Raw genomic sequence first — 16,409 nt, forward strand, 5'->3', positions numbered from 1 at the left:
AACCGCACCCCGATATACACTCCTGGAAATTGAAATAAGAACACCGTGAATTCATTGTCCCAGGAAGGGGAAACTTTATTGACACATTCCTGGGGTCAGATACATCACATGATCACACTGACAGAACCACAGGCACATAGACACAGGCAACAGAGCATGCACAATGTCGGCACTAGTACAGTGTATATTCACCTTTCGCAGCAATGCAGGCTGCTATTCTCCCATGGAGACGATCGTAGAGATGCTGGATGTAGTCCTGTGGAACGGCTTGCCATGCCATTTCCACCTGGCGCCTCAGTTGGACCAGCGTTCGTGCTGGACGTGCAGACCGCGTGAGACGACGCTTCATCCAGTCCCAAACACGCTCAATGGGGGACAGATCCGGAGATCTTGCTGTCCAGGGTAGTTGACTTACACCTTCTAGAGCACGTTGGGTGGCACGGGATACATGCGGACGTGCATTGTCCTGTTGGAACAGCAAGTTCCCTTGTCGGTCTAGGAATGGTAGAACGATGGGTTCGATGACGGTTTGGATGTACCGTGCACTATTCAGTGTCCCCTCGACGATCACCAGTGGTGTACGGCCAGTGTAGGAGATCGCTCCCCACACCATGATGCCGGGTGTTGGCCCTGTGTGCCTCGGTCGTATGCAGTCCTGATTGTGGCGCTCACCTGCACGGCGCCAAACACGCATACGACCATCATTGGCACCAAGGCAGAAGCGACTCTCATCGCTGAAGACGACACGTCTCCATTCGTCCCTCCATTCACGCCTGTCGCGACACCACTGGAGGCGGGCTGCCCGATGTTGGGGCGTGAGCGGAAGACGGCCTAACGGTGTGCGGGACCGTAGGCCAGCTTCATGGAGACGGTTGCGAATGGTCCTCGCCGATACCCCAGGAGCAACAGTGTCCCTAATTTGCTGGGAAGTGGCGGTGCGGTCCCCTACGGCACTGCGTAGGATCCTACGGTCTTGGCGTGCATCCGTGCGTCGCTGCGGTCCGGTCCCAGGTCGACGGGCACGTGCACCTTCCGCCGACCACTGGCGACAACATCGATGTACTGTGGAGACCTCACGCCCCACGTGTTGAGCAATTCGGCGGTACGTCCACCTGGCCTCCCGCATGCCCACTATACACCCTCGCTCAAAGTCCGTCAACTGGACATACGGTTCACGTCCACGCTGTCGCGGCATGCTACCAGTGTTAAAGACTGCGATGGAGCTCTGTATGCCACGGCAAACTGGCTGACACTGACGGCGGCGGTGCACAAATGCTGCGCAGCTAGCGCCATTCGACGGCCAACACCGCGGTTCCTGGTGTGTCCGCTGTGCCGTGCGTGTGATCATTGCTTGTACAGCCCTCTCGCAGTGTCCGGAGCAAGTATGGTGGGTCTGACACACCGGTGTCAATGCGTTCTTTTTTCCATTTCCAGGAGTGTATTTATTTATTCTTAATATATTTGGGATGGCCGGAGTAATATATCTACAAGCATTCCAGCACATAGTAAGAGTTTCGGTCGCTATTTGGCACTGCTGTTGTGACACTGCAGTTGCAGGCGGTGGTGGATAATACAATAATCCAAGAAGGAGTCAAATTACGACCTCCTTATCATTAATGTGGAAATAAATGTCACTCATCTTTATTACATGACACACCACACTCTTCCCTCCCGTTGGGCATCACCCCTACCTGCCTCTCCTCTCTTCAGCCAGTATCGGTGTAGCATTAAAATAAAACAATCACAGTATAGTACTTTATTGGGCATTGAAATGCAATCACAGTGTAGCCCAAGAGGAGCCATGTTGGCTGCATTCAATAATATCCGATATGAACTTTTCTGTGCCTTATTCAAAAGTATTTATCCCAAAAATTATGTAAAAAGTGTATCTTGCATAATGTATACTTCTAAAATACATCAGCAACACACACGCACGCACGCACACACAACCACAACCACACACACACACACACACACACACACACACACACACACACACACACACACAAAACGTTTATGCCATGACATTACAGATTTAAGTAGCATTATGGTAGTGAACATGCACAGTTCGATTTCTGTACCATGCATGATGCAAGGCACAACAGAATATCAAAATATTTTTTCCACATCTTAATTGTTCATTGGTTCTTGTGAAGTTCCACACTGTTCTTTCCATATCTAAAATCTCTGCAATAATACAATAGCAATACTAAAAATGCAGTGTTTTTATAAAGTGTCCAGAAAGTTATTTTCCATACTAACACTGACATCCATCGAAATTGCATCATACACCATGATTGCGAAGTCTCAGAAAGAGTAACCCAGTGCTGTTTTCATGCCTGAACCCATGTGGCTATAAATAACTTGGTAAACAGAAAGGTAAACTTCATTTTCAGCACTAATTCAGGCGATAAAGTAAAACCAACCAGATCAAGTTTATAACTTGAGGAAACACATGCTGTCGAAAATAATATGCTAAGCACGCAAACACGCAAACAAACTGATAATCTGAGTTCTAATTAAGTCATTTTTTTTTGCCTACACTTGGTGTAAGACATAATGCACCCTGAAATTAACTATTTCCACATATCTATTTTTCTACGATGCTTTTCAAGTGTTACAATGGTATCACCATATCTAAGATCATATAGAGCGTTATCATTTCAATCTGAAGATATGTAATGGTAGTTCATACAATGTACTGACATCAATTACTATTTTTACAAGTTCTACACAAGAAAATATAATCGATGACATTAACAGCTTAACACAGATTTTAATTTGCATTCCCATGAGAGGCTATGTACAAAACAAACATTCAAGGAATGTTACAATATTCACCCACCTAAAGTATAGTCCCAAGGCTCTAAAAATGTATACAGACCACAGTTCTCATAATGAACTGCTAAATACCACGAAAATCTTATGACAGTATGTGATGTATACACACACACACACACGCACACACACACATACAAGAATTAACTGAGCGCACACACTTTTAAGAGGAAGGTGTTTCGATGACTTTTTAATTCCAAATGTTTGTGAATTCCTAAGGGACCTAACTGCTAAGGTCATCGGTCCCTAGACTTACACTACTTAAACTAACTTATGCTAAAAGCAATACACACCCATGCCCGAGAGAGGACTCGAATCTCCGGCGGGAGGGGCTGTGCAATGCGTGATATGGCGCTTCAAACCGAGCGACCACGCCGCGCGGCTTTTAATTCTAATGTTGCGTTTGAACTACGTATTTTTGGAACAGAGTAGGAGAATTTCTGCAGTGTTTACATTAATTCAACATGACCAAAGACAGTGGTGGTGGGGCAAGACAGATAAAAAAAATACCAGAGACAATCGAACAACAAGACAAAGGTGAAAAGTCGATACCTCAGAAATACAAATAAACATAAATAAAATTATTTATGATAATAAGTGACGATTTGAAATACGAAACACATTTTGGTTGCTTATCGTAATAGAAATGTATAATTACAGAGCTCTGATCATGAAGAAATATTCAATCACTGCACAAGAACAATGTTTAATTATTTTTCAACATATGCAAGATTGCGAATACGAAACCCCTGTGACACTGCTGCTGTAATATAATTGTTCTATATGATTTAAAAAATTATACATGGCTTGCATATTAGCGCTACTGAGTAAACTTTCTGATGACCCAACTTTGATTGTTGTACTACATTTTGCAAGCACAGTGGGCCTTAAAATTAAATATTTCCACGGCTAAACTATGTGTATCATTTACTAAATTATATGCGGCTCACTTGTTGTTACTAATTAAATAAATTATAGTTTAGTCAATGACTATACTACGGTTTTGAACATCACATTAAATTCATCTAAATATATAAAATTTGGTTCTAGAACATTCCGAAACACACATGATCATTGTTCCCGTTCTGCTTTACGCCTCAAAGTGCGCCTGTCAATGAGAATTACCAAAGCAAACAACATTATTTGAACGTTAAAGTTCCCCAAAAAGTCGTCTCTAACACCGATAGCAAAGTCAACCAAACATTACAGCGACCCCACGTTAGGGTATTAATTTCATCCTGCAGTTCAAAACATTCTCATTTTCTGCTGTCACACAGTGGAAATTATTTGATGCTATTTGATATTTATACATGTAAGAAACGAGGCTTGCTATGGTTTCAGAGTTGACCAAATATTTTAGCAACTTCTTGTGGGGCATTACCTTTATCTTGTAGTATAAAACGTTTGCAGTCTTCTGCTAATAATGTTAAGTCACGGTATAAGACAGTGGAAACTACATAACACTTTGATGAAATAGCATATTGAACAGTTGGTGGTGATTGTCATGGTCGCAGTCATAATGACTACCATTAACCCAAACACATGGTTGACACTTTTGGTTGCATAGCCACCTTTACATCTCTCAACAGTTTACAAATAATCACAAGTAGTTCCAAATATTTCTAAGTAGTTCCAGTTAGTTCTGACAAGTCACACCCTTATGCTACAGTAAAATGGCGGGCGAGGACAATTATTTCCCAGATATTATTTGATGAGGCAATGACAAAAGTCGACAAGGTGACTATCAATGAGCATGCAAACACATTAGAAAGTCTAATTCTGATGTGGACTAAGGAAGTTATGACTCATTCTGAGATGTTGCAACTTCTTCAAACAAGCAACAGTGATCAGTCAGCAAGTTGAGACTTATCACATAAAGACTTGTTCCCACAGAGCAGTGGGTATCAGCTACTGGGAAATGTCAGCTACTGAGAGGTGTCAGCTGCTGAGGTGAGGTGTCAGCTACTGAGGGTGTGGGGGTGTCAGTTACTGGGGATGTTAGTTTGTCTTTCAACTCCAACAACTTCTCCTACAACTGTAACAAATAGCCTCACAGCCATAATAATTTGCTCTGCAACTGTAACAACTTTCCTCAAAACTGTATCAACTTGCTTGAAACTCTGTAACGACTTGCCACAAAATGGTAGCAACTTGCTCCCAAAAACGTTACAGTTTGCCACGCAGTTGTATCAACACCCACTTGAAACTGTCACAGCGCATGTTCCAGAACTGTATGAACTTGCCCCTGAGACTGTATCAACTTGACCCCTACTGCAACAATTTCTCACACATTTGTAACAACTTGCCCCCTACTGGAACAACTTGTCACACAACTACAACAAATCTCCCTGGAATCGTAACAACTTGCCTAAAAACTGTATGAACTAGACCCACTGCAACTGTAACATGATGCCTCGAAACAGTAACAGTTTGCCCCACAGTTTTAATCTGCCAGGAAGTTTCATATCAGCGCACACTCCGCTGCAGAGTGAAAATCTCATTCTGGAAACATCTCCTAGGCTGTGGCTAAGCCATGTCTCCGCAATATCCTTTCTTTCAGAAGTGCTAGTCTTGCATGGTTCGCAGGAGAGCTTCTGTAAAGTTTGGAAGGTAGGAGACGAGGTACTGGCAGAAGTAAAGCTGTGAGGACGGGACGTGAGTCGTGCTTGGGTAGCTCAGTTGGTAGAGTACTTGCTCGCGAAAGGCAAAGGTCCCGAGTTCGAGTCTCGGTCCGGCACACAGTTTTAATCTGTCAGGAAGTTTCATATCAGCGCACACTCCGCTGCAGAGTCAAAGTCTCATTCTAATACTGAAAAAACTTGCTCGAGAATTGTAAGCAATTGCCCTGCATCTGTAACAACTTGGCCCACCACTATTAATAACTTGCTCCACATCTGTAACAAATTTTCCCACAACTATAACAATTTGACCAAAAACAGTGTCAACCTGTCCCCCCTTTTTTCTGGAACCATAACAACTTGCTCTGAAACTGTAACCAATTGTCCTAAGGTTGACAATGTGTTTCACATTAGACAAGAAATTTCAGGTAATTCCCTAAGCAACACTTGCTCCTTCAGCAGCGAGTCTCAAAACTACTCAAAAAAATTCAGCATTATTGGAGTGAAGCACCAGGAAGGAGGATAGGAGATCCCACACAATTTCTTAGCTCCTTTATACAAAATTTCTTTTCTCATTCCAAATAATTCGAAGTAAGTCCAAGTTTTCCTGGTAAATTATCATGTCGTTCGGGGGAAATTTCTAGTCTTATTGAGCAACTGATTACAATTTTGGGGCAAGCTGACACAGATTTGCACACGTTGTCACAGTTTCAGCCAAAGTTGTTACACTTTTGGGGGAGTAGGTAGATACTGTTTCAGAGTAAGTTGTTACAGTTGCAGGGCGGTTGTTAAAGTTTGAGTGGGGGAATTTGATACAGTTTTAGAGTAAGTCGTTACAGTTTTGCAGCAAGATCTTACAGTTTCAAGCTACACCGTTGCATCAGCTATAAGGCATGGTGGGTATCAGCTACTAGGGCATCTCAGGTTACTGGTCATACAGTTCAGAGTTCTCTCAATCACTATCAGCCACGATCTGAAGACATACCTGATGACTTCCCACACTATAATGAAAAAATACTATAGGTACAGGGTGACAATTATTCAACTGTATGAAGTAAAATCATCATAACTTCTGTGCGGTTTGCGGCAGGATGTTCAAACTGTACAGTTAGATGTGGCGCATGATGGGAATTTGTACGGTTTGGTTTAGCAACTAAGCGCACTTTCATTTGGATGGGTTCGTCAATAAGAAAAATTGGTGCATTTGAGGGATTGAGAATCCGCATTTCGCGATAGAGAAGTCTCTTCACCCTCAATGGGTGACTGTGTGGTGTGCAATGTCCAGTCACGGAATAATAGGTGCCATATTTCTTGATGGCATGGTGATTACCGAATGGTATGTGAAGGTTTAGGAAGATGATTTCATCCCCATTATCCAAAGTGACCCTGATTCGGACAGGATGTGGCCCATGCAAGATGGAGCTCAATCCCATCGAAGCAGGAGAGAGTTTCGTGTCCTGGAAGAACAGTTTGGGGACCGCATTCTGCCTCTGTACCCAGAGGCCACTGACTTGGCCCTCAATTGGACACAATATTCTCTGTATCTGAACACATGCATCTCCTTTTTGTAGGGCTATATTAACGACAAGGTGTACAGCAATAACCCCAAAACCACTGCTGAGCTGAAACAGCTGTTCAGGAGATCATCGACAGCATCGATGTTCCGACACTTCAGTGGGTCATGCAGAATTTCGCTATTTGTCTGCGCCACGTCGTCGCCAATGATGGCAGGCATATCGAACATGTCATAATCTAAATCCGAATATCTGTAGTGAGGTTTACACGTTGAATAAAGTGTGTGCACGTCGTACTTTATAACAAATTTACGTTTTTTTCATATAGGTCATAAATTGTCACCCTGTACAATGTTGAACATTCTCACACACACTACATAGTGTTACACCTCTGTACATACTGTACCATCTCAACATTAAACTGCATATTATGTGTTTGTGTACAGCATCAAAGAATTACGTACAATATTCCCACACCTGAAACATCATCATAATAGTAAACTTCGTCTCAATGGTTTTTGCACCACAGTAAACGTCATCTCTCTCTCTCTCTCTCTCTCTCTCTCTCTCTCTCTCTCTCTCTCTCTCTCTCTCTCTTTCTCTAAAGACCTCGCCATCAATTGGATGTTAAACCCTAATCTTCCTTTCTTCCATCTCTCTCTCCCTCCTTCTCTCTGTCTCTCTCTCTTTCTAAATCCATTTATCTCTCTGTCTTTGCTTACTTTAATGAGGCAATAACATGATATCTTACAGAGGCGATGAAAAGATTACAGCTTTCGCCAGTGGCTGACATCTGACACAGTCAAGTAGCTGACAAGTCACCGTTCCAGTAGTTGAAACCCCTAGTAGCTGACATCTCCCCAGTAGCCGACACCTAGTCATCAAATGGAAATTAACGAATTACTTCTCGGTGGAACAAGCACTAACCTGACACTGTATAATGTTGCACTTCTGTAAATACTGTACTGCCTTATCATACAATTTCATCCCAAATGTGTGCACACAAAATCAAAAAAATATTTTCATATCTACCTTATCTACTGTAGTGTCTTGTCATTATATTTCATCTCACATGTGTGCACACAACTTCAAAAAAATAACATCCATTAGTTTCACAGCTTGCTTGTCTGCTGTACAGCCTTGTCATTGAATTTCATCTCACATGTGTGCACACATCTTACCCAGTCTCGGTTCAGTTGGCATCTTGGCAAGGAACCAGCTCAGTGGAGTAAGTTCATCATATAGATCTGAAAGGAGGGCTGTTATGTATTTAACTATACACCTTCAAGGTCAACCAAACATTTGTGGTTGTCTTTCAGCTGACTGAATGGTCTCATATTACATCCAGAATTTCCACATCTGCTTCATCATCATAAACAGACGAAGGAGAGGTTGATTACGATGAGAAAGATGACATTCACTGTTCGAAGACAGTCTCAAATGAATCTTCAGGAGATATCAATGATGTCCACTGGAATAACCCAAATGAATTGGGAGAGTGATTAGTTATTTTGATAGCTTCAAAAGCAGTTGGCAATAATTCATGATATAATGAAGTTATATCTACCGAAGAAGAACTTTAAGAATTATCAATTATTGCTTGACATTTATAAAAATAAAGTGTATGACTAAGTTTCACAATGGAATAAGTGTATATGAGAATAAGATGATGATACTGGTGAAAAAATGTTTCAACCAATTCACTTTCACAAAAGTTTCTGTTGGGTAATCGCTGTTTGAGATATTAAAAACACGCTTTTGCCTTTGGGTGCCATTTTAATGATACTGCTATGCTAAACTCATATCAGGAATTGGAACATATATGGATGATGATGAACTAATTTAAATTACTTTTTGCTGGCACAAGCTGCTGTCATAGCCAATGTCGTGGCAATTACATTGTTTAGTTTGGTAATTTTTGTCGAAAAGTGAAGTTTAAGCTGTAAGCTACATCACCAATAGCACTCATGTGCGTCTTTGCAATTTTACAGAAGCAATGTTTTATGTACTTGATGAATTTAATATGTGCTACAAAGATCACGCTATTGTTATCAGTTCGTCTATAATTTATTTCAGTAGTGCCAGTGAGTGAGCTGTGTATATTTAGTAAGTAATATAGGCAATTTAGATGCGGAATTATTTAATTTGTATGTCCATTGTGCTTGTAAACTATGATTCAAAAATTGAAATTTGATTACAAACAAGTGCTACTTAACCTTTAGATTTTATCAGTTGTGCCAATATGCAAACCGTGTGTATTTCTTTTTAAATTTTATTGAATAATTACGATATTATAGGAGTGCTGTAAATGTTTTAGGCTCGAAGTCTTGTAGATTTTGAGAAATAATAGAATTGTATTTTGGTGTACGGTTTGAATTTTTCTTTGCATTCAGAGATCTGTAATTGTATTTGCCTATTACGACAAGTAACCTAAATATAATAATAAATGGATAATAAGATAAGATAGAACGTTTTGAACTCCGAATCGTTACTTATTATGATAAATAATTTTATTTGTTATTGTTTATATTTTGGAGATAACTGCTTTTCTTCTTGGAATATCATCTTTGTTTATGTTTCAAATCTGTCTTATTCCACCACTAACGTCTTTGGTCAAGTTGTGATGAATATTGACATTGCACAAATTGTCCTAGTGCATTACAAAAATATGAAGTTAAAGACCTATATTGCAACAAGAAACTCTTCAGAACACCTTCTTTCTTTCTTCCTAAAATCATGTTTAGTCAATCTGTTGGCTATACAATTTGTTTTCTACATGATGTAATTTGATTAGATTTTAGTGTTATTTAGATGTGTAGTACAACAAATACAGTCTACGAACCTTTTAGATATGCTTAGCTACATAGTTTCGATTGGTACCAAGTCCAACATTCCTCAAAAATCTGTTTCGCACTCAACCTGTACTATGGTTTGTTCGGATGCATATAAACAGCAATATTACTCTGTTAATAACATCTATTACATTTTCTAGTGTAGATCATTATCCATTATCTTGGCTCCCTCCGCAATGGTGCTCGATAAGGTGAAGCACCACTGAAAAACTTGTAAACACTGTAGGCCATATCAGTTCGAGCTATGAACCATGAGACCTTATCCTCAGATTGAAATGAAAACACCTTTTACATATTTTACATCTGGAGATACCACTGTAACACTTGACAAGTATTATAGAACTGTTTACATGGTGAAATATTTAATTGGAGCATGCATTGTGTCTCACACTGTGTGTAGAACTAAAATATTGAGTTGATTACATTCTTCTAGTGGCTGGCAATAATTACGTCTGCTTATTTGCTTGAGTGATTACCTGCTGAGCATTGTATTTTAGTCAACAGGTGTTTTCAGGACTTATAAACTTGTCATGGTTATTTACACAACATCAGCTCAATCAGGCCTAAACACAAAGTTTACCTGCCTGTTTAACATGCTAGTTTGTAGCCATATGTGTTTAGGTACAAAAAGTGACTTCGTCACTTTTTTGAGATTTGCTGATCATGTTCAGGCACGTGTGTGTGTGTGTGTGTGTGTGTGTGTGTGTGTGTGTGTGTGTGTGTGTGTGTGTGTGTGGTGGGGTTGTTGCTGACGTATTTTACATGTGGAAAGATATACACTTTGTTGTTTTCTTGGTTAAATGCTTTTGTACAAATTGCAAAGAATTTCAGATCGTTTGGATACCGCATTTTAATCTTTATATTGGCGGCACTGGTTCACTGCGTACTCTGGCTAAAGTGCCCTCTGCTGGCATTAGGTTTTTGTATACATACTGACGCAATCTGAGTATCAGCACGAACATGTTCAACTTGACGATGATTTATATCAAAATATTTTAACGGTATGTATGTCTGCCATACATGGCTATAAATATTTTATATTTCATGTATCACTGAGACTTGTATAGATTTAATCTTAATTAACTGAATCTGGTCGCTTATACAATATTTATATTTACAACAGATCTGAAGATGGCGATAAGCCGAAACCGGTCATAAAGTGTAAAGAAATCTATGTGATCAAGACGGACTTGTGAAAACAAAAGTCCTAAAAATAAAACGATCACGGACTCATATACAGACTTCATGTCTTCAGTTGTTAAAAGTTGCACTTACCTTTCATTTTCTTGTTTGTGCATAGTAATCAATTTATCTTCCAAGCACTCAATGTAACCAACTGCGAATCCCTTGAAATTCTTTATAACATCAAACTGACTGAGCCTGCAACAGTTAGTTGTGAATATAGCTTCAGTGAAAACAATTCATGAAAGAAAAAGTTGACAGTAATGTATGTTTCCCAAAATAGGATGACAGATAATTAACCAGGAAATAATAAGATAATAATACTAATCTACATGGATTACTATTTTCTGATGATGAAGTCACAATACAAGAAAGTGTAGACGATGTCCATTAGCGGTAAATAGACTAAGCCAGTTACATGCAGGGAATAAAATCTAAAAATGTCATTATATAAGATATGCGCTATGGTCTTTCAACGTAAAAACCAAATAAACTCGAAAATAGTAATTAACAAACACGAGTTACGATTATGAAGATGATATAGATAAAAATCTATGTCAGTGAATTCCAGGAGGAACAAGCACACTTCACTTCTAAACCCGAAAATCTACAAAAAATAAATTCACTGAAACCATATTGATAGCATTACTATTATATGTTGACGAGAGTTGGATGAACAAAAAGAGAGCAGTCACCGGGCAGGGAGCAGAGATGAGATTCCTGATAAAAGTGTAGTGCTGCACAAGAAGAGATTTAATAAATAATGAAAATGTTCGAAATTAGTTGAACATACAATGCATTAATGGGGAAATTACTGAATAGAGAGAGAGGTGGAAACAACAGGTGAGTATAATGAGACATGAAAGAATCAGAGAATTCTGCAGTATGTGCAGTCTGATAAGGAACCCCTGGACTGCTGGTCGCAAATTCAATCTTCAGTAATGCTCATTTGAAAATATTGTGTTAACATTTATTACAGAAGAAAATAAGCTGTTAGTGAGTCATCATGTGCATCAGCAGGGTGACAGAAAATGAGTGTTCGGGAGGTGCACCTTCTATGGAATGTATGTACTGCACTTCACAAAATGGACATCGTCGACATTCGAGAAATGTTCATGACAAACCTTTAGCTGGCACCATGAACACCGAATAAAAAATGGCGAGCCACAGTCATCACAAAGATTCATAAGGAGTAGTAGGTACTCTTACTGTTGCTGCTGTTGACATCACCCTGTATTCGTCCAACCATAAATCTATTGTGTCTAGATTATGCTTTTGCACATTTCTCTTCTCAGAATTTACTGCTTTCCTTCAGCATTCAGATTAACTACACTGCACGTTCCGACTCGTAGAACATTATCATTTCGTTGATTTTTCAAGTTTTTTTCATAATCACTTCCCACTTTGTAGCCCGTAAGTAGAAATACGAATGGCGGCTAATCCAGAATATTTGAAGAACTGGGAGATCATCATAATACTTGTTCAATTAAAGACCATTTTACTTGATGATCCACAATATGTGTGTGTAATGCAGTGATGTTCAGTGCTGTCAGCATCCTCTTGCAATTGATTATTACTAATTCTTCCGCCCTTACGTCTGTTCTTTACCTCAAGAGCAAGAGAGTGTCTCCACCTTTATACGCTCCTTCGCTTTCTTCGATAAACCTATTGGCGGAATGAGATACTCTTTACGCACGAAGGTTTCAACAGCAATTGGTAATTAATTTAATTCAAAATCTATGTAGCGTTTGGGATATGACCTGGGACTCAGGACATAAATTAGTAGCCAATGACACTACTTCTAGCCCAAGGTGAGATTCATTTATTGACACCGTCATTGGAAGTGAATTTATGACATTTTCTGAGGTTTTCCTGTAGGTTTTGTAGAGTTTATTAACAGTCGTGCTAAACAAACATACTTAGTTGAAGCCCACACACGATATTTTACTTCAACAATAAACACTAGGAAAAATAAAATATAATCAAATTTACTATACATATATTTTAATTTACATAGCAAGGAATTATGGAAATTCCAAACATTTCAAAAAATGATAAACTGTATTTCACAGACACAGTAAATACAAATTTACAGTTTCAGTAATAACATTCCTATCAGGTTTTAAATAGTTCGTTTCATAAGTAATGCCATTTCATGCCATGGAAATATACTTTACATACCTTAGTTTCATGGTAGCATTGCTAGGAGACTGATATCATCTGGAGGGTATGAATTCCATTTCGGGCCATTTCTTACACTTCTTAGTTTTGGTCATTGCATGATGTGTGCATCGCTTTGCTCTTTTTCGTGTGACCAATTCAAGATAAAATCCTCCTTCATAACGAAGCACATTTCTGGACTAAAATCATTTATGGGAATGTTCTTTAATTGAGTTTCATCGCCTGAACCACTGTCATCGCTTTCGGAAAAATTCATTCCTCCATTGTCACCAGCGTTACGCAGAAAAAATTCACACCTGCTTCATTCTGAGGAATTAATGTTGTGGTAAGAATTCTTTTTTTAGTGTTCGCTTATAGGGAACTACTGTATCCTATACTTGTGCTGATAGTGTATTTTAAACCTACATCTGTCGAGGGAAACTGTACCCCAGTGATACATTTATTTTCTTCTCACAGATTTTCTTTCAGCAGCTTCACGTCCTATTTCCTAAATTTTTTCCCAGAAAACTTCACCATGACATCAACAGGCTTAACTTTTTATCTACAACGGAAGAAGACGGTCTTTTGAATACTTATATAATACACACTGCATATGTCCTATCGGTCTGGAAGCGCTACTGTAGATTTTTCTCTTTGTTTTCCACGCTGAGTTCCTTAGTAATTCATCCTTGGTTAAGGATGAAAAGTGGTTGTCACTGGCAGTTTCTTTCCAGTAACCTGTTATGAATCACCTACAGTAAAGGAAACCTGAAACTGTGCCACGTATCAAAGCAACAACACAATAACTACCAATTCCGTTCTCAAAACTTATTCGATCGTTACAATTTCATTGTCACCAATTGTCCAAAATTCATCAATACCTCTCTCAAAGGAGATAGCACACGCGACCATAACTAACTTCTTGGGCAAATCTGGAGCGTATAAAGGATAATACTCTGCCTCAGAATAACATACAAAACCTGATGACGACATATGAAAGCTTGTCATTTACACACAATCCCAAGTCGATCCAAATGTTACGCCAGCATATCTTCTGCTCATTGAATGCGACTTGAAATTCCTCCGACGCAATGCACGATCAGTGAAACATAAAAATGGAATCCTGCTCCATACGATGCATACAATTTATCCATCACATTTTGCGATAGCAGAGACATGCTTGAAGGCTGACTCTCACATTAAATTCCCAAAGAAAAAAATTATTCGAGAAGACTGGTTTGATGTAAAAAGCTGAACAGCCCCATTATTCAATCATCCATGAATCTACACTCCTGGAAATTGAAATAAGAACACCGTGAATTCATTGTCCCAGGAAGGGGAAACTTTATTGACACATTCCTGGGGTCAGATACATCACATGATCACACTGACAGAACCACAGGCACATAGACACAGGCAACAGAGCATGCACAATGTCGCCACTAGTACAGTGTATATCCACCTTTCGCAGAAATGCAGGCTGCTATTCTCCCATGGAGACGATCGTAGAGATGCTGGATGTAGTCCTGTGGAACGGCTTGCCATGCCATTTCCACCTGGCGCCTCAGTTGGACCAGCGTTCGTGCTGGACGTGCAGACCGCGTGAGACGACGCTTCATCCAGTCCCAAACACGCTCAATGGGGGACAGATCCGGAGATCTTGCTGTCCAGGGTAGTTGACTTACACCTTCTAGAGCACGTTGGGTGGCACGGGATACATGCGGACGTGCATTGTCCTGTTGCAACAGCAAGTTCCCTTGCCGGTCTAGGAATGGTAGAACGATGGGTTCGATGACGGTTTGGATGTACCGTGCACTATTCAGTGTCCCCTCGACGATCACCAGTGGTGTACGGCCAGTGTAGGAGATCGCTCCCCACACCATGATGCCGGGTGTTAGCCCTGTGTGCCTCGGTCGTATGCAGTCCTGATTGTGGCGCTCACCTGCACGGCGCCAAACACGCATACGACCATCATTGGCACCAAGGCAGAAGCGACTCTCATCGCTGAAGACGACACGTCTCCATTCGTCCCTCCATTCACGCCTGTCGCGACACCACTGGAGGCGGGCTGCACGATGTTGGGGCGTGAACGGAAGACGGCCTAACGGTGTGCGGGACCGTAGGCCAGCTTCATGTAGACGGTTGCGAATGGTCCTCGCCGATACCCCAGGAGCAACAGTGTCCCTAATTTGCTGGGAAGTGGCGGTGCGGTCCCCTACGGCACTGCGTAGGATCCTACGGTCTTGGCGTGCATCCGTGCGTCGCTGCGGACCGGTCCCAGGTCGACGGGCACGTGCACCTTCCGCCGACCACTGGCGACAACATCGATGTACTGTGGAGACCTCACGCCCCACGTGTTGAGCAATTCGGCGGTACGTCCACCCGGCCTCCCGCATGCCCACTATACGCCCTCGCTCAAAGTCCGTCAACTGCACATACGGTTCACGTCCACGCTGTCGCGGCATGCTACCAGTGTTAAAGACTGCGATGGAGCTCCGTATGCCACGGCAAACTGGCTGACACTGACGGCGGCGGTGCACAAATGCTGCGCAGCTAGCGCCATTCGACGGCCAACACCGCGGGTCCTGGTGTGTCCGCTGTGCCGTGCGTGTGATCATTGCTTGTACAGCCCTCTCGCAGTGTCCGGAGCAAGTATGGTGGGTCTGACACACTGGTGTCAATGTGTTCTTTTTTCCATTTCCAGGAGTGTATATCAAATCAGGAGTTACGAATACTCAGTCTGCTACAGTTTCACACCACTTAGTGACAGCGTTTATATCATGGGGACCATTAGCAATCAAGTCACAGCGAGATGAGCCATACCAAATTACACATGGCAGGAAGTGTTGGCCTCTTGAATGTTACTGAAAGACAACAGACTGAAACGGTGCGGCACTTCTTTCACTAATAGAAGACCAAAACCTTATATTTTTAAACTAGATTTCGGCCATGATGGCACCTTCAAGGTAACGAACAAACTCAGCTGTTCACTATCGCTCCCTTTGATAGATGGCTAGGAAGTATTGGATAACCTGATGGGGTTGATCGCTGTCGTCTCCTCCGTTCCGGATGACTGCGTCAGACAAATGGAATTTTGAAAACGCTGAATGGGAAAGTTATTCAACACGACTAAATGAGAAAATGACGAATATCCTTCCCTCCCCAACTCCGCAGCTCGTGGTCTCGCGATAGCGTTCTCACTTCCTGAGCACAGGGTCCCGGGTTCGATTCTCGGCGGGGTCCAG

Source organism: Schistocerca nitens, chromosome 3 (genome assembly GCF_023898315.1).
Source record: "Schistocerca nitens isolate TAMUIC-IGC-003100 chromosome 3, iqSchNite1.1, whole genome shotgun sequence".
Lineage (NCBI taxonomy): Eukaryota > Metazoa > Arthropoda > Insecta > Orthoptera > Acrididae > Schistocerca > Schistocerca nitens.